General features: G+C 33.8%; 1 protein-coding gene across 1 annotated transcript in view; it reads right to left on the bottom strand.

Annotated features, from left to right (window-relative positions):
* Window positions 1-23,825, bottom strand: part of LOC140449405 (discoidin domain-containing receptor 2-like) — a 1,157,947-nt gene that overhangs the window by 481,744 nt on the left and 652,378 nt on the right. The gene's annotated exons all lie outside the window — the stretch shown is intronic.

The following is a 23,825-nucleotide window of genomic DNA, read 5'->3' on the forward strand; positions in this document are numbered from 1 at the left end:
TGCAATAAAGATATACCTAAGTTAAAGATAGAATCCATATTAATGAAAATATCAAATACTATAGAATTACTTTCTTTTCAGCGTTTTTCCAATTTCAGCCGCTTGCAGCGCAGTTTAGCATATTGCTTTAGATTTATTCATAATGTATAATGCTCGAATCATTCACTTAGACAGTTTGGTCCTCTCTCGTTTGAGGAGTGAAAGATATGTAGTTAAGGTAGTTGAAAATCAAGCCTTTAAGCTTGAAATTCAAACGCTCATCAAAGGGAACTCTCCATACTAAGTCTAACATTATTTCTTTACATTCTTTTATCGATAATGATGGTCTTCTTCGTGTAGGAGGTAGACTTAAAAATTCATTGTTTAGTCAGGATAAAAAGCATCCTGTCCTACTTCCTTCCAGTCATTATGTTACCAAACCTCTCTTTAAGGACATTCATAATCGATCATTACATTGTGGTCCTCAGCAATTGTTATACCTCATGAGGGAAAAATTTTGGCCAATTCATGGTAAAAACACTGCTAAGGCTGTTGTTCGTAAGTGTGTAACTTGTTTCAAGGCACATTCTTCTTCTGTTAATCCAATCATGGGCGATCTTCCTGCAGTCCGTGTACAGCCTTCATTTCCTTTCGCTGTTACTGGAGTCGATTATGCCGGTCCGTTTCTTTCTAAGGACAGGCGAGGACGTGGCTGCAACACTTATAAGGGATATTTATGTTTATTTGTATGCCTCAGCGCAAAGGCCTTATACTTGGAACTTGTATCAGATCTTTCAACTCTAACTTTTTTGTCAGCCTTAAAACGTTTCATTTCTCGTAGGGACAAACCCATTCAGCTGATGTCAGATAATGGATCAAATTTTGCTGTTGCATTCAATAAACTCTTAATCAGAATAATGCAGTAAGTGCAGAAATTAACAGACGGATATATCTGGCAAATAGAGCCTATTATGGATTAAAAAATTTTTTTAACAACAAGCCTAGTTACAAAAAGAACAAAACTAGTGATATACAGAACTCTTATCAAGCCCATCCTCACTTACGCATCAAAAACATGAACGATGAAGAACGTTTGAGATATTTTGAACGTAAAATCCTTCGGCATATCTATAGAGGAGTACAGAAGGACGGATTATGGCGTAGACGCTATAATTTCAAACTTTACCGCCTGTATGACAAACCTGATATTATTAGGTCCATCAAAATAAACCGCCTGCGGTGGTTAGGTCACATAGAGAGAATGAATGAGATGGAGGCGCCAAAACATATTTATAACCAAAGAATAGATGGAGTGAGAAGGAGAAGCAGACCCAGAGCACGATTTAAGGATCAGGTAAAAGAAAACTTAAGAATGTTGGGAGTACGAAACTGGAAAGACAAGGCGAAGAATAGGAGAGAATAAAGACTTATCCTTGTGCAATCCAAGACCCACCATGGGTTGTGGAGCCAATGATGATGATTCAATGAACTCAATGCATTAAGTGAATCTTTCAAATTAAATAAAGCTCCCCACTTCGATGGTATTTGGGAGTCAGGGGTCAAATCGATGGAATCACATATGAAAAGATTTTTCTCCAATTCTTTACTGACTTATGAAGATTTTCAAACAATTCTTGTTTAAATAGAAGAAATACTAAATTCTAGACCTCTTTCCCCTATTTCCAATGATCCTTTCGATTTGAATCCGCTAACACCTTTACACTTCTTACTTGGCTGACCAATCAACTCAATTCCCGACTTCAAGTCGACATATCCAATGAAAGGGAAACTCGTCTACAGTTACACGAAAGGCTCCAATTCCTTCAGAACATTTCTGAAAACGGTGGTCTTTAGTATATACATATTTCAGGACTTTAGCAGAGGCAGAAGTGGAAGATGAATCGTTCAAACGTCAAGATCCTCAGTGAAACCTCAGTCATCATCAAAGGCAGGCAGCTACCAACCATGAAATGGCTTCTTGGTCGAGTACGAGATCTTCACCCTGGAAATGATGGCGTTCCAATGGTGTTCTTCGTAGGGCAGTGTCAAATATATATATCCTCTTCCAGTTGAAACGGACAAATAATGTGAAAGTGCATTTTTAAGTAAACTCTATTTCACCTTATGTATGTATTGTTGTACTTTTGAATGTCCATAAGCAATAAAAAACCGATATACAAATTTTATTACTTAAATAAAAATTAAAATTATTGATATTTCATAAAGACACGGGCATATAAATTTTCAAACATCCTGTATAAGACAAAATATGTATTTTAAGTTGTTCGAAGAATTGTTCATTAGGCCTCAGAGACAAGACTTTCAAATATTATCGATAAGAAATTTAAATAAGTCGGTTATTGTGAAATGGATTTACCCGGAAGAAAAGTGTATATAGAAAGTGTTTAAACAATAGACCGGGATTTGCGGTGGTTTTTCTCCCCAAAAGATTATATCGGTAAAAGTTTATTAACAAAAGACATTGAATTGAGAAACAGGTATCGTTTGTAGCTATTAGTAAGAAATATTTGTAAAGCAGATAGATTTAGTTAGAATAATTAAAGAATGTTGTTTTCTGGAATTACCCGAATGACGTTTTATAGAGAGAGTTGGTTGGTAACGATATACGTCACAGAGGTGGATGATTTTTATTGGTCAATTTTTGAATTCAAGGAGGTGGTGGTTTTGGCTATGAGATAGGAGAGAGGAAAAAGTTAGTCAGTTTTCGTCGTCCAAGAAGGAAGGAGCTTTGTGATTTGTGTTTGTTTGAAGTCCCGAAGACGTAATTTACCGGGTGTGTTCATTTGCTGTGTAAAAGCTGACCAGTGTGAGGAACGGGGTACAGAGAGATAGAAAAACCAAAGGGTATAAGAATATTAATATCAGACGAAGCCGGAAACATTTGGAGTTATAAACAGGCGCGGAGATTGGCTCAAAAGGAGGCTGCATAGACTAACACGAGTTGTTGGGTTGCAGATACAGTGACAGATAGGAGAAAGGTGTACGTCATCTGGACCACAATAGGAGCAGAAGCAGAGAAAGGATTTTTTTTGTGGCGTGGCCATAGAATTGCAACGGCAGAGAAAGAAAGGTCAGTCAATTTTCATTAGAGCAGGAGTGTGGTTTTCATTTATTAATTAAATAAATTGAATAAATAATAGAGACAGTTAATTTTGCGATCATTTAAAAAAAAAGAATTATAAAAAGAGCTTAGTTATAACACATATTAAAAATCATTGTAAAATAACATTTGGGTCCATGATAGAAAACAACTTCTCATATATTTAAAGTTAGTATATTGCAAATATTACAGGATTGATTGTTATATAAAATTTCATTAAAATAAAGGACATCTCACATATAGTTCAGTTAAAATTCTATGTATTTTATTCAGGTCATATTACCTATCCCAATTAGGAAGCCAATTGGAAAATATTTTGAATCCACGATCAAAGGTAAATAGTACAAGTTAAATAGCCTGAGATTGTAATTAATTAATGCTGATTTATTGTGATTAATTGGAGATTAGATCATTTAATAAATATAGACAGGAATTTTTCTAAATAAGCAATATAATACAATTTAAATAGCATAACAGTATATTTTACCTTATGTAAATATTTCTTTTTTATTATAATGTAAATTGTTTTGAAAGTTACCCCTTTCAAGGTGGGGGTCATGTTTGGACTTCAAATTATACGCCAATTAGCGCAAAATTGTCTGAACGGCAACACTGTAAAAGTCAGAATAAATTGTTTCATCAACTGACAAACACGTTTTTCATTTTGTCAAAATTTTAATTAATTTATTCTAGTTTATTCAATAAGAAGTTTATAACCAGCGCAAATATACAGTCCAACCTTCATGGTTTCTTCTAATCTCTTCACTACCTTTTTTTTTTAAATAAATTGACTTCTTCAACTCATTCTTATCGTGGCGATCTGATTTTTGTGCTTTGTATCGTTACGTTCTACATTTTGCTATATAGAGAAAAATTAATACAATTCCAGTATAAAAGCTTCGCTTGAATAACAAACGTCCATTCCATAGGTGATAATTTATCGGATGTTGCTATCGCAAAGTAATCTTTTATAAACCACATCAAAGGGCATTGAAATATCAAAACCCTTTATGAAGACGGTCCTGTCAGTGACAGAAACGCAAACAACGCATATATCAGCCAGTGAATTGGTCGGTCAATCGGTTACTCAATATAATTGATGCATTTCGGCTTTATTAATGAAAGATATCATAATTCTATTGCACAAACGGTTCAGTGGTTTATCTGCCCTCCATTCGTGTTGTTTTAAGTCTAGTTAACCAGTGAACAAACGTGGATTTAATTGAAAAACCGCAGATTATGAAAAATTTTACTAGCTATAAAAATGAGCAATCAAACGATTTTTTTATATCGCGAACAGAAAGGCAGTGTGTAACTATATTCAAAATTGTACAAAAAATTTATAAAAAAAACCTTTGTCAGCTATTTAAATATAAATAATTGTGTGAAAAACAAAAAAGGAAAATAAAAAGGTTAAATAGGAAATGCGATTTTTTAGATAAAGAGAATGAATTAGTCAATAGTAATAAATTATGGAATAGTAAAAATTTGTAATCCCTGTTAAATATCTACCCATATCTCGCCTATATTCTTCTTTCTTCTTTCGGGAGGTTTCCAATTTCTCTAGTGTTTTTAATCTTGTTTTACCCACTTGGACTATTTTTTTAGATTAATTTTTATTCCAAAGATACATATATACATTGGAAACGTCAAAAAGTACTACAACACAATAACCAGTGTATATCCACAACAGTTCAAATAGAAATAGTACTCTGGTAACTAAAAGCCACTAGTGCCATCATATGCTGATGATGTGGTACAACTAGAAAGAGGCAAAACGAAGCTGGAGCTTTATGTAAATAAGCTTATTGACACACCAAATACATATGGCTGTAAATAAATATCCAGAGTCAATTCGTGGAATTAAAAAACAAAAAAGGAATAAAGAATCCAACTACATTAAAAGGACATACACAAAAAAATAATTAATAGATTAAAAAACCAAACGTATGACAACATCTAAATACCCACTATGGTAAAAAATCGATATTGATGGGATAATAATAAAGCAGGAAGCAAGGTTTAGATATCTGGGAATAGATATAACTAGTTGCGGAGATGTTGAAGAAGAAGTAAGACAACAAAGCTTAAAAGCAAATAAAGCAACGGGATCTTTTAATGACACAATCAGGAAGAACAAACACCTAAGACAAGACAAAAAAACAAAAATCTATAAAGCAGCAATTAGACCTATATTAACATACACAGCGGAGACCTGAGAAAAGAGCATAAAAGACCTAAATGGATGGGTGACAAAACGGAAACAGGAGAGTAACGAACACATTAGTAGAATGGCAGAGGGTAGGATAGTACGAAGAGCATGAGGTCGATGGCAAATGGACGAATAAGTATTGGCAGACCAAGAAAAAGATGGTGCGGTAATTTAAACAAGTTATTAGGCTAATATTAAAGAAGAAACAGGCTTAAAAGCCTACATAAAAAAAGAACAAGAAGAAGACGAAGTGTCAAGAAGGACTCAGAAACGAATAAACAAAACAGTTTTGAGACCAACTGTTCTGTATGGAGCTAAAGCCTGGGTTATGGGTAACAGACGAAAAATGGGAGATAAAGAAGGATTGTACACAATTTTCAAAGAATCTGCAATATGTATGCTGTACTTCAAGTAAATTATAAGGACACTGAAGAAGACTGAAATGGCAAGGACATTTATTTGTACACAATAAAAAATAAGTAACAAGTTAAAAGCCTTACCTGGAAAAATTTTGATCTAAACCCGAGCAAATGCAGACCTAGACGAAGATTGACATAACTTTTCTCCTTTTTTTATACTGAACCTTGAGGCAAATATTTACGAAAAAAAAACTGTGTAAGCAATTGAGCTATTTTGTATTTTTTTTGAGAGGAAATCTTGTCCGTAGCCTTTATGATCATAATTTCATATGCAACTTGTTTTCTCTGGACTGATGATTCACCTTGTGGACAGAAATTTCCATCATTACTGACAGTGTATTTGGCAGGTTTTTAGAATACGTCTTTTGCTAATATTACGATCATCTTTAATATGTTCAGGTGTTGTTACTATATTATCATTATAGACAAATTAGTATTGTCAAATTTGACATTTACGTCAAAACGTTTTCATCAAGCATTGTCAATATTAAATACTCATATAAAATCTGACCATATTTGATCATATCAATATGTCTTTACTTGGAAGAATAGCAAAAGTTGTAAAAAGCTGTGGTAAAATGCAACCCATACTTTTAAAGAACAATATGCGCAATATAAGCTATCTAGCAGTCCAACACGAATCAGTCAAAGACATGATATCGCGATACGAGTGCATCTTCGGAAGAGAAGACTCTGATGGTTGGGACGTGCGCCAAGCTATGAACGATTTAACAGCCTACGACTCTGTTCCCGAGCCCAGAATCATCATCGCCGGATTGCACGCCTGCAGGCGCTTGAACGACTATGCTCTTTCTGTGAGATTTTTGGAGATGGTGAGGAACAAGTGTGGCAATAACGTAGATACTATTTGGCCGTACATTCTTCAGGAAGTAGGACCGACTGTGGCGGAGTTGGGGTGCGATTTTCCCGAGAGTTTGGGATACGACAAACCAGAGTTGTGGTGGGAGTCGGTATTTGATATGTAGGTGGACAATTTAATGTATTTGTATACCTTGTTTGGAGTTTCAAATAAAATATAACCTAGAACACAATTCACACAAATATTTCCTAAATCTGTAAATCTGATAGTAATTATTGTTTTAATGGGAATAAGCCACAATTAAAGATTAAAATAAGTTTATAGATGTTTCAATTTCCATTACAGAAATCTTCACAATTCTGTGGCTGGAAGGCAAAAGGGGATAAGTCGATTTTTTGCAAAATAGTGTTATGTATACCATTCGACAGCATTTTTGATTGTGCACAATCTTGGTAAAGAGAGTTAAGTGAAAGTTTACTAATTAAAATATTATTATTGATCAAAAAGGGGTAACTTGGCTACAATTTAATCGTTACGACTGTTTTAAGGATATAACTCAAGATATCTTCTGGAGAGCAAAATAGTAATTACTAGTAAAATGGTATATGTGCACATATTTTCTAACATTATGAAATTAACTGAGAAGCAAAACGATTTAAGTCATGTTAACTTGAGAATTATTCGAAACGTGTGCTAGTAAAAGGCATTAAATCAAGATATCCCCTTTTGCCGGAATGTGATAGAAGAAATATATATGAAAGTATTGCTAGGATATACAAAGTTATCCCTTTTTGCAAGAATGCGGTGTCCACGCAAATCATATTCGTATCAGTTTCTTGTCAGTACTTGTCTAGATTGTGAAGAGACACACGCAAATTTTATCAAGGAACGTTCACTACGATGGCAACTCGAAATAACAATTATTATTCCTCCACGTGTGGTATAATTGTTGATTATTGATCACTACATTCCATATTCTTTTTTAGTAAAAGAAAATGTACAGCAAGATTTTGACTCTTTTACGCTCTCGTCTTTGACAAGACGAGAGCGTAGAAGACCCGGCCTATGATCACATTCAAGAAGACCACCATAGTGATTCTGACACCGAACAATGAGAGGAGAACAACAGGAGAAAAAGGGCTCAGATAAACCAAATTTTAAAAATAATGAAGAACATGGCCAACTAATGCACAAAATATTGAAACGAAAAGTAGGAAAAAGAAAAAATAGACAGGTTTTACGAAATACGGGTAAAGGATATGAAATAAAACAAACAAAGGAAATACAGTAAAGCTAGGCAGTCACAGTCACTGCGAGATTGTAGAAGAAAGTGTAAAGAAAAAATATTTGATGAACATAGATTATCTCTGTTTTTAAATTACTGGGGAATGGGCAACTACTATAGAAGGGTAAGTTGTATTGCCTCATTAATTCAAATTTCTGACAAGAAGATTACTACTAACAGAAGTGATACTGATAAACCTTTAAAAAATAGGGAAAAGTGTTTTACATATTTTATAGAAATCCAAGGAGGAAGAATCCAATGCTGCAAGGTATGTTTTTGTGCTATTTTTGACGAAAGTAATAAATTTATAGAAACTGTTACAAAAAAGAAAATGTCATCCAACTGTGGTATTTCTATGGCTGATGGCAGAGGCAGGCATGAACCAAAAAACAAAATTTCCGAATCTAAAATGGAACTCGTCTATAGCCACATATCAAAATTTCCTGCCTATGAGTCTCACTACTCACGAAAACATACTAGTAAAAAGTATCTAGTAGCAGAATTAACAAAAGGTAAGATGTATCAAATGTTTACCCAGGACCTAACATCTGAACCGGTTTCTTATAAAGTTTAGTCTCAAACAATCGATAAATTAGGCTTAAAGTTTAAAAAACCAAGCAACGATACCTGTAACAATTGTGATATTTTTCACAATCATATTAATATCAGTAAGACAGCTGATGCAAGGAAAAAGCATGAGAATTTATTAGCAGATCATCATATAGAAGCTGAAACTGCTTACGAGTCAGAGATTAGACAAATTAAAATGTATAAACAGCAAAAGTCAAAAAATATTTGTATTTGACTTACAACAGGTTTTTCCTACTCCTTACTTACAAACTAATACCGTGTTTTACGTGCAAACGAAATTGCTTCTTGTTTATTTGAGAGTTTTGCTAATTTACCTTCTGAAATGCTTTCTGCTAAAAGGAATGTTAATAAAGAGAAAGAAGAGAGACAATAAGACTGAAATTTGCTGGAGAAATATCAAATGGCTAAGATACACCAAGGAATTTGGCAATATTAATTTTAAAACATCGCTTCAGGAATATCAGCCATTACAAGAAATAAATTTTAGAAGACAAAAAAAGAAGATACACCCATCGATATCAAGAACATTACTTTAGATAATTTGTATTTAAGCCAAGACAAATAAGTGAAAAAAAGTAAGCGATCTTTCAGACGATATTGAGTTAGTTGATGAGAGTGCAAAAGAATGTTATCGTGGACTTGCCCAAATCCCACGAAATTCACAAGATCTGGATAATACTGCTGACACAGATCCAGACATAGATAATTATTTTAGTGATGACGATTTTTAATAAAATATTCTAAAACAAATATTTGTGTAATTTATTATTTTAAAGAAACAGCTTCCGAAAAATATTTGTGTTCATCAAAATTTTTTTTCTTCCTGCTAAAGCTATTTTGTTCGTATTATATAGAATATATGTTTTTATTTTATGTTTAGAATGCGCCTTTAATCTCTTTCTAAGTAACATTTTAATCAATTGTTAATTTGTAAACGTATCATCAGATTGCTGTAGAAACCTCCATGTTTAATAAACTTTTTGAAAAAATTTACGTTTTATTTCTTGTTCTGTCAATGCTATATCCAGAACAAAATATTTTCTTTGCTTTATTGTGGTTGCCCGTTGTAAGTAGAAATAACTGCAGTTAACACTACGGTGCACATATAATGTTAGCCAAGTTACTACCGAGTATAAGGGTATAAATCTACATAACCCCCTTTACCAAGATGATTTTATGTGCATTTCAACTATAACTTGACTTATCTCCTTATGCTTTCTTGAAATAATTAAAAATAATAAATATCCTAAAATATTTTTTTTAATTTATCAAAATATTGGACACATAGATATTAATTTAAGAAAAAACACTTAAATATATCTAACAGAATGTAAGTCGGATCTAGAAATATACAAACGTTACTAATATTAATTCTATAAGGTAACAAAAAGACCATATGAATTAAAAATGTCTTTACTGAAAAACTTCCAAATTAGAGTTATCCCCTTTTGCCTTCTAGCCACAGAATTTGTATGGCATCTGGAGCACTGTGGTAAGTAAAAATCTAATACACATGGATCTGAAAATCCCATTAAGTGGGGAGGGGGGAGGGGTAGAGTTATTTTTTGCTTTTTTTATTTTTTATTCGATAGTATAACTTTTCAAAAGTATCAAGTTGACATTCAAAGTGATCATAGCAAAATTGATGGAGTTATGGGCATTTAGGAATAAGTGAATAAAATGAGGTGAGTTAGTTGAGTGAATGAGATCAGTAAGTGATTTCTAACCATTTTCGATTTGGAAATTAAAACGTCAATAAATTTATTTTAAACTTTAATTATGGCGTATTCCCATTAAAACAGTAATTACTATAAGATGCCACAAGAGAGTAGCTTCAGTACAACTGTAGGGTACACAACTTCACTGTATTTGGGTACTCGATTTTCACGAATTTTCTTTGTATATTGTTTTTTCTTTTATTTTATTATAGGTAAAGAAGACACTAAGTTCTGAACCAAAACAATAATTAGTTACCTAAATGCAGACACTATTTATGTACCCCCATCAGATTTTCATGCAACTTGTATCATTTCTCGTTAGTTCTAGAATCCTAGAAAAATCCTAGAATTTTGAATGTTGTTATATACTTTCCGTCGATTATAGAAAGGCCTTTGACAGCATCAAACACGGAAAATTGATCGAGGTGCTAAAAGAAGTAGGGTTGGACGGACACGACATAGCTATCATAAGTAATACATACTGGAACCACACAGGATGCGTTCGAACAGAGAACGGAAACACCAAGTACATCAACATAGAACGAGGAGTGCGTCAAGGGTGCATTTTATCCCCCCTATTATTTAATGTGTATCGCCCTGTGTATATGTGTGTAAGATCTCCCTGAAGGTGCCAGAGCCAATGGAACCATCATTAACAATATAAGATATGCCGATGACACCGTAGTATTAGCAGAAACAGAAGACCAACTAAAAATATTGATGAACATATTATCAGAAGAAAGTCACAGGCTGGGCTTGGACATTAACTTTTCCAAAACCAAAATTCTGGTATTCCACAAAAACCCCCATGAACAAGTTACACCTAACATACAAATAAATGGTGTCACCCTTCCGAGTTCCCAAAGCTTCATATACCTGGGCAGAGAACTAAATAGTCAACTAGACCACTCAAAAAAAAATTAGAAGATGCCATGAAATAGCAAGATCTGGTTTCATGAATATGCGTAAAATGCTCTGTAACCCCAAGCTATCAGTCTCAGTAAGATTGAGAACACTAAAGTGTTATGTGTGGTCTCTATTACTGTATGGCTGTGAGACCTGGACATTAAAACAGTATGGCGTCAACAAATTAAATACATTTGAAATGTGGATGTACCGCCGAATGCTAAGAATAAGCTGAACCAGCAGAACTACAAATGAAGAAGTACTGAGAGCAATGAACACACGCCCACATCTGGTCAATACTATCAAAATTAGAAAGACGTCATATCTAGGACACATAACGCGTCATAGGGAATTTAAGCAGCTCCAGGTAATATTAGAAGGCAAGATTAAAGGTAAAAGGGGCATAGGATGAAAGGAAATGAATTAATTCTCAAGCCCAGAACAGAGAGAAATTTGCCATCTTGATCGCCAACCTCAACAGAGAAGGCACTTAGGAGGATATACTTTCTTCTCGGTAAAATGAAGAATCCTTTTAATTTTGGGGTCAATAAATCTTCTTCTTTTTATTTTCTTACCTTTTCTTTTTCTTGAAGAAAAACTCGTAGAGGAAATGTCCTATATTTTGAAAACTTTATATTCAGGTTCGTCTTAGGGTCTCTTAACTAAGGGAACAAACTTTAATAAAAAAGGCTAGCCCTCCAGATAGGGGGTTGGGCTATAGGCTAGCAGCCTGCATATGACAAAAAAAGATGCTAGGAATTATATACCATTGCTTCGGAATAAGAAATGAGCTGGTACAGATCAAAATTAACGGATATGCGATAAAACAGCTTCAAAAATATAACACGGAGGTATCCTCTATACAAGTGATAAGATGTAGGGGATCGAGAAACCTGCAGATGAAAAATTCCTTGGATTTTTGGTCAGTAAAAGAGAAAAGACATGTACTTAGATGTGGTTTTGTAGTAAATGGTAAAGACAGTAGTAAAGTGATTTAATCTAACAGTATAATATAATAATACAAAATCATACCATAGAAAATGTTGAACATGTATATCTAGGTCATTTCATCAAACTGGGAAAACCAAATCAAGATGCTGAAATTAAAAGAAGAGGAATGGAACGAATCATGCTTGAAATATCATCGCTCGCTGAGAGACAAGACTAAAAACACCGAGATAAGACGTAGAACGAAGATTAGGGATATTGTAGAAGAATTAACAAAAATATGGCGCTGGGCAGGTCACGTAGCCAGATATAATGATAATAGATGGACACGGAGAATTCTAGAATGGAGACCAAGAACGACAACAAGAAGCATGGGAAGACCTCAAAAAAGATGGGTAGATGACATAAGAGCAGTGGCAGAGAAACAGTGGATTAGATAAGCAAAATAGAGAAAGATGGAAGCAATTGGAAGAGACCTACATTCAGGAGTGGATAGAAAATGGTTGACAAAGACAAAGCACATATGATTAATATAATGTGAAGAGAGGAAATAAAATTCGGGTATATAAGAACATGGTAAGTCCAACATCTATTTTTGCCAGCAAAATCTAACCTATAATAACAGTAAGATAAAGAAAATTGTAAATATAGGAGTGTAAAATGATAGAGAAAATTATAGCGATCACTTTTAGTAGAGATCAAGTCATATTTGAAAATGTACAGTCTATAAGATGAAAAAATTTGTTTGGAAGTCTTAGAAACGAGATTCCCAAGTAGTAAAAGGGAAAAACCAAAAACAAAATGTCAAACTTAATTAGAACAGCATCTTAAAGAACATAAAAGTATTGGAAAGTTAGTGCCAGAGATAGGAAGAGATGCATAGAAATTGTATACAAAGCCTTGAACAGGTAATCTTGTTGCGATATTATTAAATATTCATAAAAATATAGTTTTTATTTTATCAAAAGTTAATTCAAACCAAAAGTTTAACAATACAAATTACTGATTACTTTAATCAGAATCTTCCATAAATACAAATATTTTGACAAAGCAGCCATAAAACAAGAAATAAACTACCTAATCGCGATCGTAAATTTTCAATTTAATGTTAATCCATTAATTGTATAAATGCTGCACTTGAAGGTGCAATTAAACGCCAAATTAATTGCTGGCTTGAGTTATATTTCGCCTTAATTAAATAAACCATGTAGGGACATATATATCGCACGTTATAGTACGAAATAGCTACTTTGGTAACTTAGTAATGTTAACTAGAGTTTGATATCATAAAAAGAATTTTTCGTAAAACGAGTCGGTAGAGATGGTCGATTGGATCCGTTCCAAAATAGCGAATCAGTTCGGGAATAGTTTGCAGGACCAGTTTTTTTCTTTGGTATGATAATTTCTCTGTGTTGAATTGATTTTACTGAAGATGAATGAAATATCTTTTAAAATTTATCGTGCCTTGTATATAGTTAGATAACTTTTACTGTTTACTATAGATTTTGATCCAGTCATTGGTGCAATAAACCGTTATGATATTTATGGCATTTTTGATGAATGCATCTTTGCTTTTATAATTCATATCTCTTTCAAGTCTGGGTCTAGCAATATATGTCTGTTTCTTTTGTTGACCTCAAGGCTGCCATACATTTCAGACTTGAATTTTGTAGATTTCGAAAGGATCGTCTGTAGTCGATACTTGAAGAAGAAGAAGAAGCTGAAGAAGAAGAAGAAAAAGTACATAAAACAGGGATGAGGTTTCGTTTTTTGATACATGTAGATAATTTGTTTTCTGCATCCCATGGAACCTTCGGTGCATCCATTCTGTTGAGGTTCTATGATATTGTTTAGAGCACAGTGTTAAAAGACAAGTAATTGGGCGGTCCTTTGTTGGATCTTGAATGTAATTTTGATTCTTTGGTATTAAATAAGTTGTTCCCTGACTTAGAAATGATGGTATTTCCTACAGCTTAGAAATGGCATTATTAATTAATGTTGATAAGCACTTACGAACACTCCAGTACTTCTTTAACCAGAAGTTTCTTCTGGTCCAGGAGATTTCCTGTTTTGAAGCTTTTTTATAATATTTGACACTTCTTCAGTACTGAAGGCTTTGTAGAGAGTAGTACTGTAGTGTTGACAGTTGCGAGTAGTATTTTCTATCAATTCAGCATTGATGTTAAAGCAGCTGGTATGAAAAGTTGAGTTTCCCAAAACTCATGCATGCATGAGCATTTTTTGTTGCATGCATGTTTTAATGTTTCCAAACACTGTTGTCTGTATTGTTTTCTGAATCATACTGTCAGCGTCTTCTAGCGCTTAGTTATTTCCTTAATATATTTCGTGATAGGACCAATATCCCTTTGCAATAATTCAATCTTCCTTAGCAGCCATTTTTCCGTCAACAAAAGATGATTGAAAATGACAGAGATGCTTGTTTTATACTTTCTAATATAAAGTCTCTTTATCCCATGTATATATCATCTGTCAAAAAACAAACCTACTTTTCAGAATTTTTGGTCTAGTTTTGCAACCCACAGAGGATGGCTGTAGCTATTATCTTACTTAGGGCAGGTATTCTTGTGCAATGAGATTGAAACCCACAAAAAAATGAATCTTCCAGTGAGATGAGGTGGATAAAAGCCTTTGAACTTGGGATGTTTTTCGAAAACAAATTATCTACGACACATTTTTTAAATGGGAAAGATACCGGACGGAACTGTTTAAAGGAAAGGAAAATAATAATCAATACAATAACGTACCTGAGACCCCTACCAATAGAAAGTCACCAGAAGCAGACGGAATAACCAACGAGCTTCTAAAACAAGGAGGCGAAAGTATAACCCTAGAGATGACAAAACTTAAAAAAACTAATATTGCACTGAAAGATACCAGACGCATGGAGAAACAGCATAATGATATCACTGTTCAAGAAAGGAGATAAAGAAGATCCAACAATTATAGAGATATAAATCTACTGAACACCGCACTTAAGATTACCACAAAAGTCCTAACCGACAGGATCAATAAATCAATAACTATCAGACGAACAACAATAATTCAGATCCGGAAGAACCTACGTGGATGCCTTATTTAAACTAAGACAAATTACAGAAAAGACCATCGAGTACAATAAACCAGCACATCTATGCTTTGTAGACCTGACAAAGGCTTTCGATCGCATCCAAGTCGAAGACGTCTTACACCTTCTGTATAAAAGATACATACCAATAAATATTATACAAACCATCAAAAACATCTACTTCCATAATCGAATACAGGCAAAGATAAATGGAAAACTAACACAGTGTATACCAGTACAAAGCATAGTCACACAGGGTGACTCGTTAAGCCCACTTCTCTTTAATATAATAATGGATGAGATAATACAAGCAGTACGTAAAGGTCAGCGTTACAGGATGACGAATAAAGAAATCCAAATATTGTTATGTAGACGACACCGCATTAATCGCCGAGACAGAAGACGAACTCCAAAGATTAACATATATCTTCAATACAACAGCCAAGAAATACAATATGATAATATCAGCAGAAAAAACCAAATATATGACAACATCTAAATACCCACTACGATGTAAAATCGAAATTGGTAGGAAAATAATAAAGCAGGAAGCAAGGTTTAAATATCTGGGAATAGATATAACTAGTTAAGGAGATGTTGAATAAGAAATACGACAACAAAGCTTAAAAGCACCACACCTAAAACACCAAACACACACTTAACACAAGATACAAAAACAAGAATCTATAAAGCAGTAATTAGACCTATATTAACATATGTATCTGGCGGAGACAAGACCTGACACATCTAATACGTCTAATAATTATGACTACTAGAAACAACAGAGCTGAAAATACTCCGACGAATATCAGAGAAAAGTCTGTAGGATAGGGAGAGAAGCGAAAACATAAGTAGAGCATGTAATATAGAAGACATAAATAAATGGGTGACAAAAAGGAAACAGGAGTGGAACGAACACTTTAGTAGAATGGCAGAGGTTAGGATAGTACGAATAACACAAGTCACCAAATGGACGAAGAAGTATTGGCAGACCAAGAAAAAGATGGTGTAATAATTTAAACAATTTAGGAGGCTAATATTGAAGAAGAATCGTAGGATTTAAAGCCTACATACAAGAGGGAAGAAGAAGAAGAAGAACATTTTTTGAGAAAAAAGAAGGAAACAACTTCCCAAGACTCATAATGGATAAAAAGTTTAAAGAAAAGGATATCGATGGCGAGGAATATGCCGTAACAGTCTAGACAGCCATTGATTTTAGGATATTCGACCAAATCACCGTAATATTCTTGTAGTTTTTAAGGTCATCATTACTCTTTTATGTGATTTACCCCACTCAAATCAGCATATATATGATTTCGCTGATAAAACCATATTGTGTAATAAACATAACAGTGATTCTTATTTGGAAAATCACACCAACAAATATTTTCGCAAAACAAAATTTGTTTTCTTTCAAAGTTTAAATGCGGGGTATAAAAATATCTTATCTGAAATGGTTTTGAACGTTTCCACATTTTTAACAAGTAACTCAAGCAGACATACAACCATAAACACTGATATGTGCGGTTGTTGTTATTGGAATAACAGTAAACATTGATAATAACTGTCTTTTTATATCGCTAACTATTGTGGTAATTTATACTTTTACAATGTTGATCTATGATATAATTTGTGTTGTATGCAATTAGTAATCATAGAATGACTTTAATTTTTGTATTTATCATTACACAAGTGTCATACTTAGATAAGATATAAAAATAAGTATTTGTTTAAGTAATTATAATAGTTAACGAAGATTAAATTGGTTAAAAAAGTGAGGTACACAGGCGATATCAATCAGCTTTTGTGTACGATGACTATAAACATTCTTTAAATTTACATATATCTAATAATTGAGTAAACCAATTTTAAGTATTTCTTGGAGGATTTATATAGAGGAATCGAAAAAAAAATATAATTAGCGTAAGTTGTGTAAGTACTAAAAATAAGGCATATTTGTAGTCGAGTCACCACCAAGACTCGCTGAATGATATATATTGAGTTATAACTGTCAATCATTTGAGGCGCTCCGTGGACAAACGGCGAATACGCCAAATGGGCATTTTGAGAAAAACGCGATTAAAGTTGAAAAAGTGTTTTTAATTCAATAAGGGCGAATATACACGTCATCAAAATTTTGTAATGCGGTTAGGTAAAAACTATTTTTTTTATAAAAAGTTTTGCTTGTTAAGCAAATAAGATCACCCCATCTAAACCAAAATTATAATTCAGGATATTGAAAAAAGTTTTATTCAAAGGATATGATATGAAAAACATTTTTTAATTAAAAATTGTTCTGTTTAAGATAAATCAAAAACTAAAAAAACACCAAACAATAAATTATTAATTCAAGCAAAAATCCATAACATCATCCTGACTTTCTCCAGTTAGCGTTGCCAAATTGGTTTGTGATTCTTGGAGAGAGATCAGCTCATCAAAGAAACTCCTATGATGAAGCGGTATGTATGGAAGAAGTGACTTGATGTCTTTTATTTTTTCCTCTGAAAGTTTTATAGGCTGTTGGTATTTAGGAGACAAAACTGCGGCAGATAAATCAAACAAATGGTGTTGATATTCTCCTACTTTTCCTTTCTGCAAAACAACTTGTTCGGACAAAACATTTTGGTACGTTGGTTGTATGGAAAACCCTTGTTTGAACAACTTGGAGTAAAGAAATACTTTACCATCTTTAAAACTAGCAGTTGATTTTCTTTTTGAAATTAACTTCTGAAGAGCAGTGAAATCAAAAAACATTGATGATGTCATTTTTACTACTTTGAAAAGTCTGACCTTCCTTGATGAACGAATTAAGTCAATATAGTGGTCTTCAGAATAAACATCAATATTTCGAAGCCTTAACTCAATGTGACCAAAATCCCTGTCACAAGGTAAATATGAATGTCCAGGAATCATAAAGTAATGTTCTATGAAATCAAATTTTAATTCATGAATTTTTTTCAAACAAGCTAATTTTTTGACTTGATGATCCATAGAATCAAAGTAATGGGACAAGCAGCTTGCTATTTCACATGAACCACGACCTCCAGTACTTTCATTCCACATGTGCATAACACATTTTCCAGATTTAACATCATGGACTGCAAAATTGTAGGTCCAAAGCTTCCTTTTGTAATACTGTACAGATGTCGTCAGTTTAGGGGTAGGGAGAGTTTGCTGCAGATCTATACAAATTGCTGAAACTGAGTCTTCATTATTACTTTTATAACTTTTAAGTATTTTTTGAACTGCTTTGGCTCGTCTTAAATGAAGTTCCTTGGCAACTTGTAATTGGTTACGTTGTAAATCATCACAATTTGAAAGTTCCATATCTGTTTTGTCACAAAAATTACAAGTATCCGACTTAGGAGGGTTGAAACCAATATTGAATTTTTTATTAAATGTGTCACGATAGAACCGTGAGCTGACAGGTTCAATTAAAGGGTAATTTTCTGTCATCCACTCACAGTACAGGTCATACAACTTGTTTATGTTTAAGTCTGTGGAAAGGTACTTTCGGTAAGGGCTTTTTGCTCTGCTGAAATGGCTTGAACATTTGGGTAAACTATTTACATGTAACATTACAGTTTCTTTCATTTCTACACTTACTTTGTTAACTGGATTTTTATTTCCTCTTCTGTCCAATTCTACAGTGCCACTTGTGGATACTTTATTCAAAACAGTTCGAACCCTCTTTTCAGTGACACCATGAATCGCATAGAATGCTTTTCTGCAGACTTTGAATTCATTGTTTCAAAAAGTACACTGTACTCAATACTACGTAACTTTCGACTAGGTCGATTTTTAATGCGACAACGGTTGACAGAAACAGATTTCACTCTTTTAGATAAGTAAGTGTTTTGTAGGTTATACTTAGATAATTCCCAAAAGCTTTTAAAAATTATACTAATTTTCTCCAAACCTACTTTCTCAAAACATCCACAGGAACAGGGACTTCCCACAGTCCGCTTAGGCACAAGTTTTCTGTTTTTAATGGTGCTGTATTCTTCACCTGAGTTTCTTTTAACTTTATTCACATTCTTTTGCCACGTGTCTTCAGTTTTCGACCTTTTTCTAGTGTAGCCTTTGTTTTGGTCTTCTGTAAACTCGCTTTCTGACATTGTAGCAGTAAAATTTTAACTTTATTAGTAAAGTAACTCAAACTATTCAAACTAATCAAAATAAAAACTACTTGTTTTGACAAGCAAAACGACACTGTAGCTTAAAACGGTAAAAATAAGACGGAAATCACGGAAATTTTATTCAGAAATTTGGCAAGACAGAAGTGGGAGGGCTAGCTGTGTACCGACGTAGCGGTGGCGTATTCGCCGTTGTTCCACGGAAAATTTACCATACTTTTTAAGATTCATACAGTTTGCTTCCGTTAAGTCAACCTATTATAGTTCTGAATAGAAAGGACGAATAAACCATGTTATGGTGGTACATTGTTCGAATAATGATCAGGCTATCCATTGCATTAAAAAAAACTGTAACTGGCGTATTCGCCCTTTTTCCTCGGAGCGCCTCATTTCTCTCTCTTCAAAGGCGGTACAACACAAATCGAGCCTTGGCCAACTTCAAACTGTATCTCCAACACTGCCGCTCTTCTCCAAGTTTTGACACCTAGTAAATTTTACACGGCCTCTGCCACTTTTTCCTACCATCTTTTCCGTAGCTTACATTTTGGTCTTTCGGCTTGCATTGTACTATCTAGGGCTCATCAGCCCACCAACCCATCAAAGTCCCTTAAGTTTAGCGAATTCTGAGATTGGTGCTTGTTTAAAGAGTTGGTAAAGTTCATGGTTGTACCTGGATCTCCATACTCCGGTTTAATTAAGCAGTCCAAATATTTTTCTTAGGATTTTTCGTTCAGACGCTCAGGTTCTCAGGCTTAGCTCTTAATTATTCTGTAACTGATTATTGTGAATTAATATGGTACAACAGTGCTTACGTTTAGAAGATTCATGTCTAGCTAAATAATACTATACGAATGATCTCTGGAGTAACCCAATCCATACCAATTGGTTGGCTAATAATACTGAGTGATTTTTCATCACCACACCTTCCCCGGCGCAATGTTGTAACCAAACAACATAAAAAGATCTTTAATAACATGGCGAAAATTTTCCATACCGACTGGAGAAACAATCGCAGCCATCGGGTTTAACTTGGTAAATGGTAGGTGTTCATCGCATTTTGTCATCGTTTTCTTTTTTGCTTTTTTGCACTATGCAGCTCTCGCTGTTTTACTTTTAGTAGGTAAGGGTGACTTACAATAGACAAAAGGAAGTTTAATTTAAATCAAATTACATGCCTTCAATTTTAGTTCTTAGTTACTCAACAATCAATCTATGATTGACTTTATAGTCACTAATAGAAAAATCGACCCCAAGCAGATTCTAGATATCTGAACTTTAAACTTGACAGATGCAGGGAGTGAACACAAACTAGTACTAGCAAAAATAAGAATGAAAATAACACCAAAACATTTTCTACGGGAAATCACCGAGGAAACATTCGATGTAGAATCACTGTGGAACGACGCTACAAGAGAAATATAAAAAAAAAAGGCTAGCACAGAGGATACAGCTGAAACAAATAGACGACATCGAAGATATAAACGCAAGCTGGGAGAAAATTAAAAACAACATTGAAGAAGCAGCAACAGAAGCTCTAGGAAAACGCAAAGTCATACTAAACAAAAGAAACAACAACAATACACCATGCTTCAGAAAAGAAATAAAAGAGAAATGTAAAGAGAAACGAGAGGCCTACACGAATTACAAAACATCAAATACTCCAGAATCCTGAGATACCTATAGAAGAATACGAAATAAAACAAAGCAGTTGGTAAGAAGAACAAAAAATGAATGTCATCCTGGTGCAACATACACGCACCCTGATGCGCATCGCCCTTCCTTCTGGAACTTTTTATTAAATTCTATTGGACGAGAGATCCAAAAATCTCATATAAAAGTTAAAACACCTTTAAATATGGGACATTTTCGGATCTCGAGTCAGTAGTCGCCTAATCGAGGTCAGCCCTTCACGGGCGCTCCTAGAGCACTTTGCTCTAAGGGCTCTGCGTTTTTCTTAAGACTCTGTGGCTGAGTTTTTTTACCAGAGATTGTGTTTTATTTCTTACACCTACAAAAATAAACAACAGATCTCGTCTTTTTCAAGACCAACAAAGAGCGTACGGACTAACATTGCACCTTATTGTGTAATATTGCGCAATGTTAGATAACAACTGGTAAACATATGAATTTTTCCACATAGTTACTAGTTCCGATACGACATGAACACTGGGCACAGTTTAAAAAACGGACGGAAAGCGACTTCTACGTTGCACAAAAACTTATATGAAAATTCATTAAAAATCAACAGAGAGAAATGACAGTTTTGAAGGAATACAATAACATACCAGCAGACGAATGGAAAAAATACCTGACGGAACTGTTTAAAGAAAAGGAAAATAATAATCAACACAATAACGTACCTGAATTAAGAAACGAAATAGAAATTAGTTTTCAGGAAGTAGAGATAGCCATAAATTCACTTAAAAATATAAAGTCACCAGGACCAGACAGAATAACTAACAAGCTTCTAAAACACGGAGAAGAAAGTATAACCCTAGAGATGACAACACTCACACAAAAACTAATATTGCACTTCAAGATACCAGACGCATGGAGAAAGAGCATAATAATACCAATTTTCAAGATAGGAGATAAAGAAGAGTCCAACAATTATAGAGATATAAATCTACTGAACACGGCACCACAAAAGTCCTACCACCACCAACAAAATCAACAAAGTAACAACTTTATCAGATGAACCACAAGGATTCAGATCCGGAAGATCCTGCATAGACGCCGTATCTGTACTAAGACATATCACAGAAAAGGGCATCGAGTACAATAAACCAGCATATCTATGTTATATAGACCTGACAAAGGCTTTCGAACGCATCCAAGTCGAAGACGTCTTACATCTACTGTATAGAACAAACGTACCAATCAATATTATAGAAACCATCGAAAACATCTACTTCCATAATCGAATACAGGCAAAGATAAATGGAAAACTAACAAATATTATGTTAAACAAACAACTAAGACAAGACACAAAAACAAGAATCTATAAAGCAGAAATTAGACCTGTATCAACATCCACGGCGGAGACAAGACCTGACACATCTAAAACGAGACGACGACTAGAAACAACAGAGATGAAAATAGTCCGACGAATATCAGGAAAGAGTCTGTTGGATAGTGATAGAAGAGAAAACATAAGAAGAGCATGCAATATAGAAGACATAAATGGATGGGTAACAAAACGGAAATAGGATTGGAATGAACATATTAGTAGAATGGCAGAGGATAAGATAGTACGAATAGCACTAGATAAGTCACCAAATGGACGAAGAAGTATTTGCAAACCAAGAAAAAGATGGTGCGATAATTTAAACAATTTAGAAGGCTAATATTGAAGAAGAAACCGGCATTAAAGCCTACATATAAGAATAAAGAAGAAGAAGAAGATCAATGGAGATATTCTAGAAAAGTTATTATCTATAAATGTTTACAATTTCCTTTCAGATTTTTCATGATGTTTTTCTTTATGGTTAAAATTATATCGTCCTAGGCAAATTTCGTGGACTAAATATTTGTTAGTATATTAATATATTACTTCTTATACAGGGTGTTTCAAAAAAAGGTAACCCCGTCTCTAGGGTAGGTAAAAAACTGAAAAATAATTGGGGTTTGCTGAGTAAAAAATTTTTGTAACGCCATCCGTTTTCAAGATACAGGGCGTTGAAAAAAAAAATTTACGCATTTTTTACGATTTTGCCGAAACTACTGGCAACATTGTAATGAAATTTTATACGAATATGTTTTGGAAGCTGATACATCCCATGAATTTGTTTTTATATCTGATTCTCATAGAGGACGCTAGTTACACGGATCGCACTAAGTATTAGTCAATATAACTTTTTTAAGAGTATAATTAATAATCAAAATTTCAAGTAAACTTAAACATCATTCAATTTTCCACGAAAAAGGTACTCTTGGTAAAACTTGATACTGTGTACCGTTTTCGGAATATTTTGATTTGAAAATTATGAAGTAATAATTGATGCTGGTATAAAATAGTAATTAAAACAAAACTCACAAGAAGAAAATTAAATTAATGACTAAAAACATAAAATAAAATTCAATTACAGTAAGTGTTCAAAATGCCCTCCGTTTTCGTGAATATACAAGTCTATTCTTTTTTCTAAAGATTCCATTAACCTTCTAAACGGTAGGGGATCAGCTATGATGTCATTAAATTGACGTTGGATTCTTTCTTCCAATTCTTGGCGTGAATTTACCTCTGTAGCATAGACTTTTTCCTTAATATACGACCAAACTGCGTAGTCCAAAGGGTTAAAATCGCATGACCGAGGAGGCCAATGAATCGGAGCTTCTGCACCTCTACCAATCCATCGATTCGGAAAATGATTACTCAACCAATGACGACACCTTCTATCAAAGTGTGGTTGAGCTCCATCGTGCATAAAAAATAAAGATCTTCGCTCGTTTAGCGTTAAATCTTCTAATATCTCGAATAAGGAATTGTTTAAAAAATCAAGATACATATCACCATTTAAATTTCCAGGTAGAATATGATAACCTATTAATTTGTTACCTAAAGTTGCTGCCCAAACATTAACTTTAAATGAGTGTTGGTAATATGAT

This window comes from Diabrotica undecimpunctata, chromosome 9 (genome assembly GCF_040954645.1).
Source record: "Diabrotica undecimpunctata isolate CICGRU chromosome 9, icDiaUnde3, whole genome shotgun sequence".
Lineage (NCBI taxonomy): Eukaryota > Metazoa > Arthropoda > Insecta > Coleoptera > Chrysomelidae > Diabrotica > Diabrotica undecimpunctata.